Source organism: Panicum hallii, chromosome 9 (genome assembly GCF_002211085.1).
Source record: "Panicum hallii strain FIL2 chromosome 9, PHallii_v3.1, whole genome shotgun sequence".
Classification (NCBI taxonomy): Eukaryota; Viridiplantae; Streptophyta; class Magnoliopsida; order Poales; family Poaceae; genus Panicum; species Panicum hallii.
Window position 1 is genome coordinate 36,504,605 of NC_038050.1, and position 16,305 is coordinate 36,520,909.

A 16,305-nucleotide genomic window follows, 5' to 3' on the forward strand; every position below is an offset into this window, starting at 1 on the left:
GCACCATCAGCTGGTGTGACACCGCCGGCGGTGATGAGAACCCCGCGATGGGCTATGCGGGTGAGGAAGGCTGTCATGAAGAAGTCTACGCTATAAGTTTGCATCTTGTTGCATAATGAACATTCTGCTCTTTTCGACTTGTAATGGTATAACTGACTTGGCTTCATTAGGTCTGCAAGCACCGTGAAGCTCAAACCGAAGCTGGCCGCTGCTGCTCCAGCCCTCGAGCCAGCAGCCCAAGAGGAGCCCACGCCCCAGGAGTCAGCCCCCGGGGCACACGCGACACTACCCGACCTGCCACCCCCCGAGCCACAACAAGCCAAAGCCAGGGCTGGTGGTGAGGAACAAGTCGAGGCCCCTGACGCCGCTCCTACGGATGGCACCGGTAAGCGTCTGACTACCCACGGCTAGCTGCCTATACCCCAGGTATTATGTACTGAAAGCATCTTGACTTGCAGGTGCCCAGCGACCACCTTCCGAAGAAGCCGCAGGGGCCTCGAGTTCCGGAGAGCTACTGATGATCAGGCCCGGGTACCAGAACCTCATTGCCACAAATCTGGTGGATGACCCAATGTTGACGGCCAATAACATCAAAACCTTCAAGAAGGCTTACAAGGAGTTGTATGATTTTGCCATGGTGAGGCGTGATTACTCTTCTGCTTGTATACGTTGTCGAGTTGTTTGTCTGACTCTCCCCGTTTATGCAGAATGTGATCACGCACTGACAGAAGAAATCCGATAAGTTGAAAACAGTCATGAGTGGTCACCAGGAGCTTGCTACTAGGGAGAAGCGCATATCCGAAGAGCAAACGAAGAACTGCTATCTTTAGAGAGAGCTTGACATGCTGAAGCAAGAGCGGACTCGAGAGACATGGCTCCTCAAGAATGACCTGTGTAACCTCGAGAAAGCCAATTCTGAGCTCCAAGAACAACTTGAGGAACAGCAGAAGGTGCACCAGGAGCAGCTCAAAGAGCAGAGGAAAGCACACAAAGGTAAGCCCTTTCTGCCCTCAAGTACTTTCACTTAACAATTTGTCTTGAATTCTAAAAACATCTTCACCGCAGAGCTTAGGAAAATCTTAACATATAAGGAAGAGCTGCTTACTGACATGAAGAATATGCTGTATCGCCATACAAATTACATCGAGAGGCTGCAGAAGGTCATCGCTGACACCGAACAACAATTCGTCGGCAGCCTTCAGCAGATCAAGACGCTGAGCGAGAAGGACGAGCGGCGGCAGAAAGAGCTGGAGGACCTCAGGGGGGCCGCCCAGGAGCTGGTGGACATGGTGGATCCACCAGAAGAGGGCGAAGCAGGAGGGCGGCCCTTGCTGGAGCGACTTCACGGAGCGCCGCTGAAGGTCATCAAGTTCCTCTCAGAAGCCCCGGTCGCGTGTGTCAGCCACGCCCTCGCCTTCGTAAAATCCTTTGTGCCGGAGGCTCAACTAGAGACATTTGCTCAGGGAGTGGCTGCAGAGTGCACCAAAGACCAATTCGCCGAGTACCTCCAAGAAGCCTGACCTGTAGCAGAACAGATAGTAGAAAATGTACTGCAAGACTAGGATATAAAAACAAGTACTTGTTTCCTTGTGTATATATTCTATTTGATGTCTCTACTTGAGTGTGCCTTAGCTGAATTGTCATCCAGGCTTAAAGGCTAAGTAGTAGACACTACCCCGGGTGCAGCGACCCTGGAAGTAGCCATAGCTCCGAGTAGGAAACCATCCCACAAGTTAGATACAACCCGATCGCGCGGGCCTAACTAGTTAGGAAAAAATGCGAGCATCGTTGCGATATTGCCACACATATGGCAGGGAGAAATGAAGCTACCCCGAGTGCAACGACACTGGGTGTAGTCGAAATCGCTCCTCATGAGCGTGCATCCAACAAGTTAGGTAGAAACCAATCGAGCGGATCGAATTTGTTGGGAAAGAACGCGAGCATCGTCGCGCAGCTGCCGTGCTTTTGGCAAGGAGTCGAAATTGCCCTGAGTGTAATGACTCTGGGCGTAGTCGACATAGCTCCTTATGCGAGCCCATCCAACAAGTTAGGTATAAACCAAACGAACGGATCGATCTTGCTGGGAAAGATGCGATCATCATCGCAAACGACCATCAAAGGTCGTAGCGAGAAGTCGATAGAGCATGGATGTGGCAGTAGCCTCCGTCAAACTCGCGACAAGAAGTCGACAAAGCGTGGAATTGGCCACAGCCTCTGTCAAACTCATGACAAGAAGTCGATGTATCATGAACATGGCCGTAGCCTCCGTGAAACTCATGACAAGAAGTCTATCTATATAAAACATGCACGTGGCCATAGCTTCCGTATGTTCACAGAGAAATTTACAATCCAAATCTTGTGACACGTAGCCTCCAAATTGATTCGGAAGAAAAAGACCACCTGAGCGCCCGGAGATCAGCTATCTCCGAACATATTCTCATGGGTAGAACTTGTGCAGGTTCTGAATGTTCCAAGAGTTCGGAATATCTTGGCCCTCGAGATATTGTAGTCGATACGACCCTGGTCTTGTGACCTGCTTGACGACAAACGGACCTTCCCACCTTGAGTTGAGCTTGTGTAGGCCAGACTCGTCTTGGACACGACGTAGAACTAAGTCGTCTATGCTGAATGACCGTTCCCTCACGTTGCGATCGTGATATCGCCGAATCCCCTGCAGGTATCGGGCTGACTGAACAAGAGCAGTGCAGCGAGCCTCTTCGACAGAATTGAGCTCTAACTGCCTCGCTTCGTCTGCCTCGCCTTCATTGTACATTTCAACCCGCGGGGATTTTCACATGATGTCAGTCGGTAAGATAGCTTCAGAGCCGTAGACGAGAAAGAATGGAGTTTGTCCTGTGGCTTTGGACGGCTAAGTCCGGAGCCCCCAGATGACATGTGGCAACTCGTGTATCCACTTTCCTCCTTTCTTACTGTTTTCATCATAAAATCTTTTCTTGAGGCCCTCAATTATCATGCCATTCGCCCTTACGACTTGACCATTGGCGCTTGGGTGTGCAATAGAGACATATTTGACCTCGATGCACGCATTTTCACAGAACTCCTAGAACTGGTTAGCTGTGAAGTTTGATCCCAGGTTCGTGATGATGGTATTTGGGAAGCCAAAGTGATGCAAGATATCAGAGATGAAATCAACAACCCGATCTGGCATGAGCTTGGCTATCAGCTTGTACTCGATCCACTTGATAAACTTGTCGATAGCCACCAATACATGGGTGAAACCGCCCGGCGCTGTTGTGAAGGGCCCAATCATATCTAGGCTCCAGCAGGCAAACAGCCAAGATGGCAGTATGGTGATAAGACTGTGAGCTGGGACATGAGATTGCTTTCCAAAGAATTGGCAGTTTTGGCATCTCCGCGCGAGGTCTTCAGCATCGGTCACTGCAGTGGGCCACCAGAAACCAGCTCTGTATGCTTTTCCCACCAGCATTCTCGAAGCCGCGTGGTTACCGCAAACGCCATCATGTATCTCCCGCAATATGTCGTAGCCGTCTTCTTTCGTGACGCACTTCATGAGCACCCCTGATCATGCGCCATGCCGATAGAGCTTGCTGTTGACCAGGACGAAACCCTTGCTAATACGCATGACACGAGCTGCCTCAGCGCTTCTTGCGTCCACCCCTGCTGGAAGTTTTTGGTCCCAGATGAAGTCGATGTAAGCCTCTCTCCAGTCCTCCCCAAGCATCATAACCTCCTGATCAGGCTGTTGAAAGCCATCATCAGTGGTTACCAGAGGTGAAGACTTAATGGATGGCTGTTTCAGCTCCTGGACGAAAACTCCCGCTGGAACCTGTGCACGGGTGGATCCTAGCTTGGACAGTATGTCCGCGCCAACGTTATGCTCCCGTACCACATGATGAACCTCCAGGCCGGAAAATTTATTTCCAGCTTGCGCACTTCTTGTACATAAGCATCCATCGTCTCCTTATTGCAGTCCCACTCTTTGTTGACTTGCTGAACAACATGAAGAGAACCGCCATATGCAAGTAGTCGCTTGATCCCTAGTGATATTGCCAAACGTAGCCCATGAAGCATGGCTTCATACTCAGCTTCATTATTGGATACATCCCAAAGGATCTGGAGGACATACTTCAACTGTTCGCCCGGTCGAGAAATAAATAGGACTCCGGCGCCGCCGCCGTCGAGCTTGAGAGATCCATCGAAGTACATGGTCTAATGCTCTGGCTTGTCGACTGGAGTTGGAATTTGATTCTCTCTCCACTCAGCCATAAAATCGACTAGAGCTTGATACTTGATTGCAGTGCGTGGCTTGAAGTCGATAGACTAAGCCCCCAGTTCCACTGCCCACTTTGATATACGCCCCGTGGCATCTTGATTATGAAGAAGATCCGCCAAAGGGAAATCCGTAATCACAGTAATCTTGTACTCGTTGAAATAATGGCGCAACTTTCTTGAGGCAATCAGAATTGCATATAAAAGTTTCTGAACTACCGGGTACCGTACATTGGATTCGGAGAGTACCTCGCTGACAAAGTATACAGGCCTCTGCACTCCAAATGCATGGCCTTCTTTGCCTCGCTCGACTACAATAGCACTGCTGACAACATGAGTTGTCGCCGCAATGTAGAGTAGCAGATCTTCTCCCAGCAATGGTGCTGTAAGGACCGGAGGAGACTGAAGGTGATGCTTCAGGTCTTGTAAGGCTCGCTCGGCCTCCTCCGTCCATTGGAACTTGTCTTGGCATTTCATGAGCTTGAAGAAGGGTAGTCCTCTCTCCCTGAGTCGGGAGAAGAACTTGTTCAGGGCTGCCATACATCCTGTTAGCTTCTGCACATCTTTGATTGTGGCCGGAGCATCCATATTAGTGATGGCCATGATCTTCATAGGATTGGCTTCAATTCCTCGGTTGCTGATGATGAACCCGAGCAATTTCCCTGATGGTACTCCAAAAACGCATTTGGTTGGGTTGAGCTTCCACCGAAATCTGCACAGGCTGCTGAACGTTTCTTCCAAGTCTGCACTCAAGTCATCGGAGTTCCTGGTCTTGATGACCACGTCATCCATGTAGGCTTCAATATTCCGGTGCAGCTAATCAGCAAAGCACATCTGGATCGCGCGTTGATAGGTTGCTCCTGCGTTTTTCAACCCGAAGGACATAGTTTTGTAGGCATATGTCCCGTATGGGGTGATGAACGCAGTCTTGATTTGATCTTCCTCTTTGAGCGCAATCTGATAATATCCGGAGTAATAATCGAGGAAGCAGAGGAGAACACAACCCGCCATCGAGTCGACGACTTGATCAATGCGCGGTAGCCCAAAATGATCCTTCGGGCAATGCTTGTTGAGATCGGTGTAATCAACGCATATTCTCCATTCATTATTCTTTTTCTTTACAAGGATGGGATTAGCTACCCACTCTGGATGGATTACTTCTTTAATGAATCCAGCCGTGAGGAGTTTAGCTATTTCCCATTTGATTGCCTCACGCTTGTCGTGAGCAAACCTCCACAGGCGTTGCTTTTTGGGCACGGCCTGTGGGTGTACATTCAGACTATGCTCGATTAGTTCCCTAGGCACCCCTGGCATGTCCGCTGGTTTCCACACGAATATGTCTCGGTTAGCCCGAAGGAAACTAATGAGCGCGAGTTCCTATTTCTCACCTAAGCCCGCGCCGATGACGGCAATCTTAGATGAGTCACCCTCCTGGAGCTGGATCGACTTGAGGGCCACGTCGTCAGTCGACTGGATGCTCGACTTGCTCGCCTTTCTCGAAGGGATCTCCAGCCCAGACTGGGAGAGCTGCTGCGCGGCCGCGAGTACTTCCCCTGAAGCATCTGGCACACGAGTAGTCGAAGCATACTGGATCGCCTCCTGATTGCAATCATACGACTTCTTCAAGTCACCTCGGAGAGTGAGTACTCCACTTAGACCTGGCATCTTGAGAAGCAAATAAACATAATGCAGCACTGCCATGAATTTGGCGAGTGCCGGACGGCCCAGTATGGCATGATAAGAAGATTCGAAGTTAGCCACTTCGAATTTAATGAACTCGGTGTGGTAGTTCTCCCTCGTGCCGAAGGTGACTGGAAGAACTATCATACCAATTGGGTGCACCGCGTTACCTGGGACGATGCCATAGAAAAGAGACTTGCTCGGAACCAGCATGTCCGTGAAGTCCAGACCCATCTTCCTCAGAGTGCTAGCGAAGATGAGGTTGAGACTACTCCCACCATCGATGAGCACCTTGGTGAGCCTGACTTCTGCCACCACTGGATCCAGGACCAGGGGGACTTACCGGGCTCCGAGAAGCTCGTCCACTGATCATCGTGGGAGAACGAGATGGGGACCTCCGACCAGCGGAGTGGTCGTGGTACTGCCCGCTCGATGGACATGATCTCCCGGAGAAGCAACTTCTGGTCCCGCCTGGAGCCAAAGTCTCCCTCTCCCCCGAAGATGATGTTGACGGTCTTCGAAGCATCCTGGAACTTTGTGTTGCACCCTTGATCCTCTTGGTCGTCATCCTCAGGTTCCTTGTCCGCTGGCTTCTTGTTCTTCTTGCCACCACCGGGGTTGCTGAATGTCCTCCGGAGGTGGTAACAGTCGATAGCCGCGAGATTGGCACCTGGATGCCACGGTCATTTCTTCCATAGTAGCTTCTTGAACTCCTCCTGCGTCGTCGACTTCTTGCCTCGTGAAGGACGCTCGACGGCCGCGATGAGATCATCTGGCCTGCGTTTTCGGGGTGGACCCGAATAGTCCTGCTAGCTTTTATCGTTGCGGTTGTCGTTTGGACGCCTCAGATTGCTATCTTGGTGCCGCGGGAACCACTCCCGCATCTTCTCCTCCTGTTCGGACCAGTCGTGCAACATATCACGAAGGCCCGCAACAGTTTTCGGCCTGTTCCGCTTGAAGTCTCTGTAGATGCCTGGGTCGGTGATGCCGTTGTAGAAGCAGTCGATGATGTCGTCCTCCGAGATGTTCGCAATGGTAGCGTGAACGTCAAAGAAGCGACGTGTGTAGGACCGTAGGAGCTTGTTACGTTCCTATTTACACTGAGCAAGATCGTGACAAGTACCTGCGCGAGCGATCGCCCCCTGGAAGTTGTCGATGAAGACCTTCTTGAGCCGCTCCCAGGAGTCGATCGAGTTGTTACTGAGGCTCTCTAGTCACATGAGTGGCGTAGGATCCAAAGCCATCAGGAAGTAGACGACCTTGGTGATGTTGGAGCCCCCTGCGACTTCAATGGCCGTGGAGTAGCAACGTAGCCATTGCTGAGGAGCTTGCTTGCCATCGTACTTGGTGATGCCGATCAGCTTGAAGCCCTCAGGGTACCGGTAGCTGCTGAACTGTGCAGAGAAAGCTGGGAAACAGTCGCTGCAGTCAGTACCTTCGGTCTCCACTTCTTCGCGAACCTTGTGTCTGGAGTCGATCACGGACCGCACATCGCGGCCTTCATTGATGTGCTGGCGCAGGTCTTCTGGAGGAGGCCAATGATTAGCCTGTCGCGGGTTACCCCCTGGAGGTGGCTGTTGCCTCCCGCCAAGGGCCTGGCTCCCGCGAGCGTTGTCGTTGTTGTGTCTGGGCTGAGGTCGAGGACGGCCACCGGCCGTTCGGCTGTGAGCCTGGCTCCGGCTCTCGCCCACACGCTCCTCCCTGACGGTAGACGCCGGGTTGTGCTGATCCAGCTAGATCCAGGCCCTCTACGCGTAAAGAAGTGCTTGACGCACATTCGGATCGTTACTGCGCTCGAGTATGGCCGTAACCCTGGCGATGTTGGCCACCGGAGTCCTGAAGCCCCGTTCGCTTACGGCGGCGAATTCATGGTCAAGCTCACGCTGCATAGATCGCCTGCGCTCGTTGACCCTCATCCGCCGGATTGTGCGGGCTCTGTTCCTGGCCCTCCATGCCTCACGATCGGCGTCATTTTTGATGCCGGCGTTGGCTGTGACCTCATCTTTAAATATATCATCAAATTCGGCGATGGGGAAATCGCCATCGCCCTTGCCTTCTTCCGCCATTAGCACCTGGCAAAAGACGAGCTCATCAGAGCTCGCGTCGACTAGTTCAGTCGACCCCTCTGCCACGGTGGCCAACGGCCTGCCCTCCTGGAAAGCCAAAGGCTCGAGGTGTGCCACAAGTCGATCATCGGCTTCAAGTAGATCAAAAAGGCTCATGCCCTTCCAATGCACGAAGTGCCCCTCCGGAGTGGAGGTGATCATCAGACTATTGGTGCCAAAACAACCCGAAGCCCCCCGACATGTGGTGGCTTCAGGCTTTTGGAGTAGAGAATCCAAGTCTTCCTCCAATATGGGGAGGGACTTGGAGGCATTGGCCTCCTGAAGATCAGTGGCCAAATCGCATTGGCCAAGTCGTGATTGGCTACGTAAGTCCACAGATTGGAACAAGTCCAACCCAAGGAAAGTTGTTGCAGCGCTGGATGAAGTCGCGCTGGAAACGGACTCCTCCCTGATCCTCATCGTGGACCCATGAATTGACAAATCATCGAGATCATCGACGAACTTGTCGAGGTCGCTTTAAGAGAACGCCACGGGGATTTTCGGCTTCATGTCGACGAGGAAACGATGGAAATCGCCCTCGCCATCTGCGATGCAGACCCATGAGCCAAAAACAAAATTTGTACCCTTAGAAGGTATTGACCTGGTGAACTAGAAAGATGCCATCGAGTTCGCCGGGTCTGACAGTTGCTTACTGACGTGAAGAATATGATGTATCGCTGTACAGATGATGTCGAGAAGCTACAGAAGGTGATCGTCGACACCGAACAATAGTTCGTCGACTGCCTTCAGCAGATCAAGATGCTGGGTGAAGAAAAGGAGCAACGCCAAAAGGAGCTGGAGCACTGCCAGAAGGGGCTGGAGGACCTTAAGGGGGCCGCCCAACAGCTTGTGGACATGGTGGATCCACAAGAAGGCGACAAAGCAGATGGGCGATCCCTGCTGGAGCGACTCCTCGGAGCACCGCAGAAAGTCCTCAGCTTCGTCACCGAAGCCCCCATCACGTGTGTCAGCCATGCACTTAGTTTTGTAAAATCCTTTTGGCCTGAGGCTCGACTAGAAGTATTCGCAAAGGGTGTGGCTGCAGAGTGCTCCGAAGAGCAATTCAGCGAGTATCTCGTAGAAGCCCGACCTGTAGTGGAAAAAATAGTGGAAAGTGTAATACAGGATTGAGATATTGTAAAAACAAGTACTCTTCTCCTTGTATATATCTATCAGTGATGTCTTCACTTGGATTTGCCTTGTGACTTCTGGATTGTCATCCATGTTCATAGGCTAAGTAGTAGACACTACCCTGGGTGTAATGACCTTGGAAGTAATCCAAGTAGCTCCTCATAGGAACCCGTCAACAAGTTAGATATGACCCGATCGAGCGGATCTAACTAGTTAAAAAAGAACGCGAGCATCATCGCAACGACTGGGATGCTCATGGCAAGAAGTCAAAACTACCCCGAGTGCAACGACTCTAGGCGTAGTCGAAATAGCTCCTCATGTGAGCCCGTCCAACAAGTCAGATATAATCTGATCGAACGGAACTGACCTGTTAGGAAAAACGCGATCGTCATCGCAATGACTGTCATGCTCATGGCAAGAAGTCGAAACTTCCCCGAGTGCAGCGAATCTTGGAGTAGTCGATATATCTCCTCATGTGAGCTCGTCCAACAAGTTAAATAGAATCCGATCGAGCAGATCTAACCTGTTAGGAAAAAACATGATCATCATCGCAACGACTGATATGCTCATGGCAAGAAGTCGAGTCATATAAAACATGAACGTGGCTGTAGCCTCCGTATTTAACGACCATCAAAGCTCATGGCAAGCAGTCGATTCATATAAAACATGAACGTGGCTATAGCCTTCGTATCTTGACAGAAAATTTACATTCCAAATTCTATGTCACATAGCCTCCAAATTGAATTAGGAAGAAAAAAATCTAGGCGCTCGGAGAACGGCTGTCCCTGCACGTCGTCTTTATGGGTGAAACTTGCACAGGTTCTGAACATTCCAAGAATTTGGGACGTCTTGGCCCTCGGGGTATTGTAGTTGATAAGACCCCGGTCCTTCCCATCCCCAGTTGAGCTTGTGTAAGCCGGACTCATCTTGGATGCGGCGTAGGACCAAATCGCCAATACTGAATGACCGTTCTCTGATGTTGCGGTCGTGATATCACTGGATCCCCTGTAGGTATCGTGCTGACTGAACGAGAGCGGTACAGCGAGCCTCTTCAACAGAGTCAAGCTCTAGCTGCCTTGCTTCGTCCGTCTCACCTTCATTGTACATTTCAACCCTTGGGGATTTCCACATGATGTCGGCCAGTAAGATTGCTTTGGAGCCGTATACAAGAAAGTACGATGTTTGCCCTGTGGCTTTGGACGGCTGAGTCCTAAGCCACCAGACAACATGTGGCAACTCGTGTATCCACTTCCCTCCTTTCTTGTTGTTTTCACCATAGAGTCTTTTCTTGAGGCCCTAGATTATCATGCCGTTCGCCCTCTCGACTTGACCATTGGCCCTTGGATGTGCAACGGAGACGTACTTGACCTCGATGCACGCATTTTCATAGAAATCCCAAAACTGGTTAGCCATGAAATTTGATCCCAAGTCCGTGATGATGGTGTTCGGGAAGCCGAAGCGATGCAAGATGTCAGAGATGAAATCAACAACTCTATCTGGTGTGAGCTTGGCTATCAGCTTGTACTCGATCCACTTGGTAAACTTGTCGATAGCCACCAACACATGGGTCAAACCACCTGGCGCTGTTGTGAAGGGCCCAATCATATCAAGGCTCCAGCAAGCAAACGGCCAGGATGGCGGTATGGTGATAAGATTGTGACCTGGGACGTGAGATTGCTTGCCAAAGAATTGACAGTTTTGGCATCTCCGCACGAGGTCCTTAGCATCGGACATTGCGGTGGGCCACCAGAAATCAGCTCAGTATGCTTTCCCCACCAACGTTCTTGAAGCTGCGTGGTTGCTGCAAATGCCCTCATCAATCTCCTGCAGTATGTCGTAGTCGTCTTCTCCTGTGAAGCACTTCATGAGCACCCCTGACCGTGCGCCACGCTGGTAGAGTTTATTGTCAACTAGGACAATGTGGCAGAACCGCCTGAATTATCCTAGTTCAAGTGCGCTAATCATCGCTGTACAGCCGATATTACTCAACGCACTTCAATTGGAACAACCCATTGGTCTGTCGGGTCTCCGCCGGATACAACCACGGTTCAACAGGATCGAAGCAGGTTTACCTCGCACGAAGGCGAGTTTACAATCGCAGCACAGCTCAGTAACTTTTAATTTACAGAAACGCAATTATTATTACAAACCTTTTTCAAACTTAATGTAAACTTATACAAACAGTGTTTAAAACAACAAGCTCAACATCTTGTCCAAGTTTATAGCGGAAGGAAAATAAATTCGCGACTACACATGTTGCGAAGGTTGACACCATGCTCAGCCCAAGGCCTGGTGTCACTCAGGAGGATCACTGCCAGTCGGGGACGGATCCCACTCCACGGACCAGCCATATGGAACAGAAGTTGACCAAGCAGGGCTATCCGTGGGGTTCTCGAAGGTCATACCTGAAAACAATTACTAGCAAGACTGAGTATACTCATACTTAGCAAGACTTACCCGTTTCATGGTATACTTAGCTAGGTAACTAGACTCATGAAGGTATTGAAAAGGTTCTAGGTTTATTTTCAGCTGAAAAGCAACAAAGATTATGATCTACTTTCAAATTTTAGCTTTCAAATTCTAGTTGATTATCCATTCTAGGTAAGCTCCTACACTAGACAAGCAAGGTAGAGATTCACATTCATCAAGATTATTCCACTAATAGTTACACTTCTTACTCTATGTGGCAGAAGGAATAAGCAGTCTTAATTTCCGCGAGAGACGAACGATTCTGAATCGAATTTCCAAACCTTGCAAGGGTAAACCTAACTCACATGCTTGGAACATCCAAAGATCGTTCTGAAGCAACCGTTTGCCTTTCATTCTGACTCATGGAACAGGGCCACCACAAGCGACTGTAGGACCGTACGCACACCAATTGTGCAGGACACTCGTCTGTAGCGCGACTACATGACCGTACTCCGGTCCGCTGCGCGGAACGTACTCCCGCACGTCGGTGCGTGAGAAAAACCAAATTACGAGTGGTGGGAGGTATGTCCACTCCTCGGGCCGATTGGTTACTAGGCTTACCGCTTTACCATATTTCGCGGCATGTGGCTAGTACTTTCAAACGCTTAGCCACCACTACCACACACTGCGACCTTATCAACTTTTATCAACATAGAAGGGGTAACCTTTTCGAGTCATGATATTGCACATGATCCCGTCCATCATCCTTATAGTGATTGCAGAATAGTAAACATTCAACTCCTATATCGCACGAGTGACAAGAAATCACCCGACTTTTACCGATCCTATTAGCAGAGCGTCAATGCGTTAAGGACTCGGGTACAATACATTGGATTCCTAGAATTTATGCAACTAGGGTTTCATTTCAACTTCTAGACGTAATGCAAGATATATAATATATAAGTAAAATTGTAATAAATTGAAATACTGGGGTATGCATCGGGGCTTGCCTTCTTGAGTGGGGTTAGGGGCAGGAGTGTCAAAGTTTTCTGAACTTTGGTTCGGAGCTTCAGTTAGATCCTCGGCGACGTTTGTCGGGTCTTCAGAAAACCCTTGGTCTTGTTCCAGGACTAGCTCGTAGTCTCCGTCGTCGATTCTACATGGGATGCAATGATTTAAGTGAGATGGTGCTTGAGTTAAAGATTTTATTTCATGATAAAGTTGCAATCCAATAATTTAACAAACATAAAGTCAAGAAACAAGGGGGGTTTGGATTCCAAGTTATTAATTACACTTAAGTCATGAAATTACGTTGAAGTAATTGAAAAGTTTAATTTTTATTTTAAAACCCATAAAGATTCTAACCTTGAATTTTGGTGGTTAAATTTATTTTCAATAAATCAGCTTATTGTGAAATTTTCATAATATTCTGGAAACAGAAACTAAAGTTTTAGAATTTGAATTCACATCTCAAGTTTAAATTCAAATCTTGGGTAATTAGAACTATAAAATCTTGAAAATTTAATTATGAACTAATTATCAATATATTAGATTATGGTAAAAAGATCTAAACATAGAAGCCTTAGGAACATGCTTAATTTAATTAAAACCATTTCAAATTTGATTTGCAAAAGTTTTAAAAGAACTTAAACTACAGAGCAATACTAAATTTGAAATTTTTACATAAGCTTACTCATGACTTAAAGGAGCTACATTCCAAAAATTACAAGAAAATAAGTTAGTATGCAAAAGTTATGCATAAGATACTCTTTTACTTTGAGCTTAAAATAGATCAAAATGTATTTAATTTCATACCAAACTTTATTAAGAAAAGTTGTAGATTTATATTTCTAAATCCCAACAAAACTGGTTTGGAAATTTTGGGATTTTTCTACACATTCTTATGGATTTTACAAGTCAGCTGTTTTGCACACATGAAATAATAGAGGAGTTTCGCAGAGAGGCCCCTGGTTTCTTGCATATGGGACCCTAATACATAAATCTAGATTACAATTGGGTCCTTGCCGGGGGAAGACGACGGCCGTAGCGTCTGGCCGGCGTGTTCTCGCCGCGCCGAGGGTTTGGCCGGAGATGAACTGGTCCCACATGATCTACATGAGCTACTGTGTTCACGGGTGGGTGATGTGCACCAGGACATGTGACGGAGCATGGCCGGCGACAATGGATGGCGGCGGCCGTGACGGGGTGCTCATGGTCCCGGTGAAGGGCCGGCGAACATGGACCACTAGGGCATGCATGAGCATCACGGGAGTGTGATGATGCATTCCCAGTGCCTAATTTGGTCCGAGACAGGGCGGAGGGCGGTCATCGACGGTGGGGCGGCTCGGGTTCTTTTCGGCGGCGATGGCGGCGTGGCGTTCTGCAAGCTAGGATGTCGGAGGGTGGCAGGGGAGTAGTCGAGGAGCTTCTATACATTGGTGTGGTGCTGTTGGTGCCTTTGGCGGGGATGGAACGGCTCTGTACCGATGGGTCGATGGGAATCCGAGCGGCGGCGGAGCTGGAAGCTCACTGGCTCTGTGAGGGATGTCGCTCGGGTGCAAGAAAATGAAATTGGGTGGGTCGATGAGCTATAGGAAGTCACGGTGGTGCTCTAGGAGCACTGATCGGGGTCCGGGGGTGGTGTGGGTGTCTATCGATGGTGGCCAGGAGGCGCGATGGAGGTCTGGTGGGGCTGGTGGTCGGAGCAAGAAAGAACCAGCAAAATGTGTGTGTGCAAACGCAAGAGCAAGTGTGTTAGGAACTCAAGAATGTGCTCGGAGTCCACAAGAAGATGGGATTGCACGGGAGCAAGAGCTGGCACGCCGACGGCGCGCGTGGCGGCACGGCGAGGCTCGAGTAGCGGCGGGGTTAGCATGGCGCGTGCGGAGGACGGCAGCTGGGGAAAAAGCTACGGTGGCGGCCGGCCGGAGAGCGACACATGGGTTCTGCAGGGAGCAGGAGGTGGCGCTGATCGGGTCGCAGCTATGGCGAGCGGCGGTGCAAGGCGGCTCGGGCAGACGACAGCCGGCGTGGCACGGCGGGAAGAGGCCAGTGCGGGGTCGGGGAAGGCGGCAGCGAGGCAGGGAAGGGCACGTGGCCCGGTGCAGGACGGCACTGAGGCGGCGGGGTTGGCGGACATGGCCGGCCAGAGCGGCGGCTGCGCGTGGCAGAGAAACGGAGGAGGGAGGGAGGTAGACGAAAGAGGACCCGGTTGTAATTTTTAGAAAAGATAGGGACCCCAACGTAATGCTCAAATAACTTTCAAACCAGAGCTCAAACGAAGATGGGCCCAAAAGAAAGAGTGTAGGGTTTTTCAAAATCTACAACTTTGCTTTAAGGTTCATTTGCAGATGAGCTAAGGATTTGAAATTTATATAAAACTTAGCAAAGTATCTAAACTTTATATAAATCCTATTTAAAAACTACACTACATATATATCCTATGTGTAGTTTCACCTATATTTGCGATTTAAACACAAGTTTTTGACTTTTGCAAAACAGTCATCATACATTTGAATTCTACCTTCCATACTTACCCAATTCACACTATAGGACCTTTATTAAATTATAGTTATATAAACAACCCTTTTTCCTAGTATTTAAATTTTTAAACATACTTTCACCACATTTTGCACACAACATCATACTAAAATTTAGGGTGTGACCATACTAAATACCAGAGTGTCACAGCCTTCCCCCCTAAAAAGAATCTCATCCCGAGATTCCGAAACAGAATGAATTTGGATGATCAAGTTTGGAGGTTGGCTTGAAAGAAGTCTGGAAAATTATGCTGAAGATAAGATTCGGTTTCCCATGTTGCTTCTTCTTCCGTATGATGGTTCCACTGAATCTTGAACATCCTAATGGTTTCTCTTCTAGTACTTCTTTCTTTGGTGTCTAATATTCTTATTGGATGTTCTGTATAGGTTAAATCTGGTTCGATTTCGATGGCTTGGGAATCGATGATCTCGATAGGAATTTTGACGCATTTCCTAAGTTGAGACACATGGAAGATGTTATGGATGGCCGTTAGTTGAGGAGGAAGTTGAAGACGGTAAGCTACTGGTCCACAGATTTCAAGGATTTCAAAGGATCCGATGTATCGAGGAGCAAGTTTCCCTTTTACGCCGAACCTTTGAACACCTTGGGTAGGGGATACTCGAAGATAGATGAAATCTCCAACTTGAAATTGTAACGGTCTTCTTCGCATGTCAGCGTAGCTTTTCTGTCGAGACTGGGCTATTTTTAGATTGTTTTGAATAGTCTTCACCTTTTCCTCTGCTTCAGTGACAAGGTCCGGTCCAAAGATTTTACACTCACTGGTTTGTGACCAACTCAAAGGAGTTCGGCATCGGCGACCGTACAATGCTTCGAACGGGGCCATTTTGAAACTAGTTTGATAGCTATTGTTGTAAGAGAATTCTGCCAGTGACAAACATTTGTCCCAGTTCTTATCATACTGAAGGACACAGGCTCTAAGCATATCTTCCAAAATCTGATTTACTCTTTCAGTCTGTTCGTCCGTCTAAGGGTGATATGCGGAGCTTCGAATTAACTTAGTTCCAAGAGCACGTTGAAGTTATTCCCAGAACTGAGCAATAAACTGTGCTCCACGATAAAAAATGATCATCTTGGGTATTCCATGAAGACGGACGATTTGATCCAGATAGATTTCCGCATACTTTTTGGCATTATATGTAGTATGCATGGGGAGGAAATGTGTAGTCTT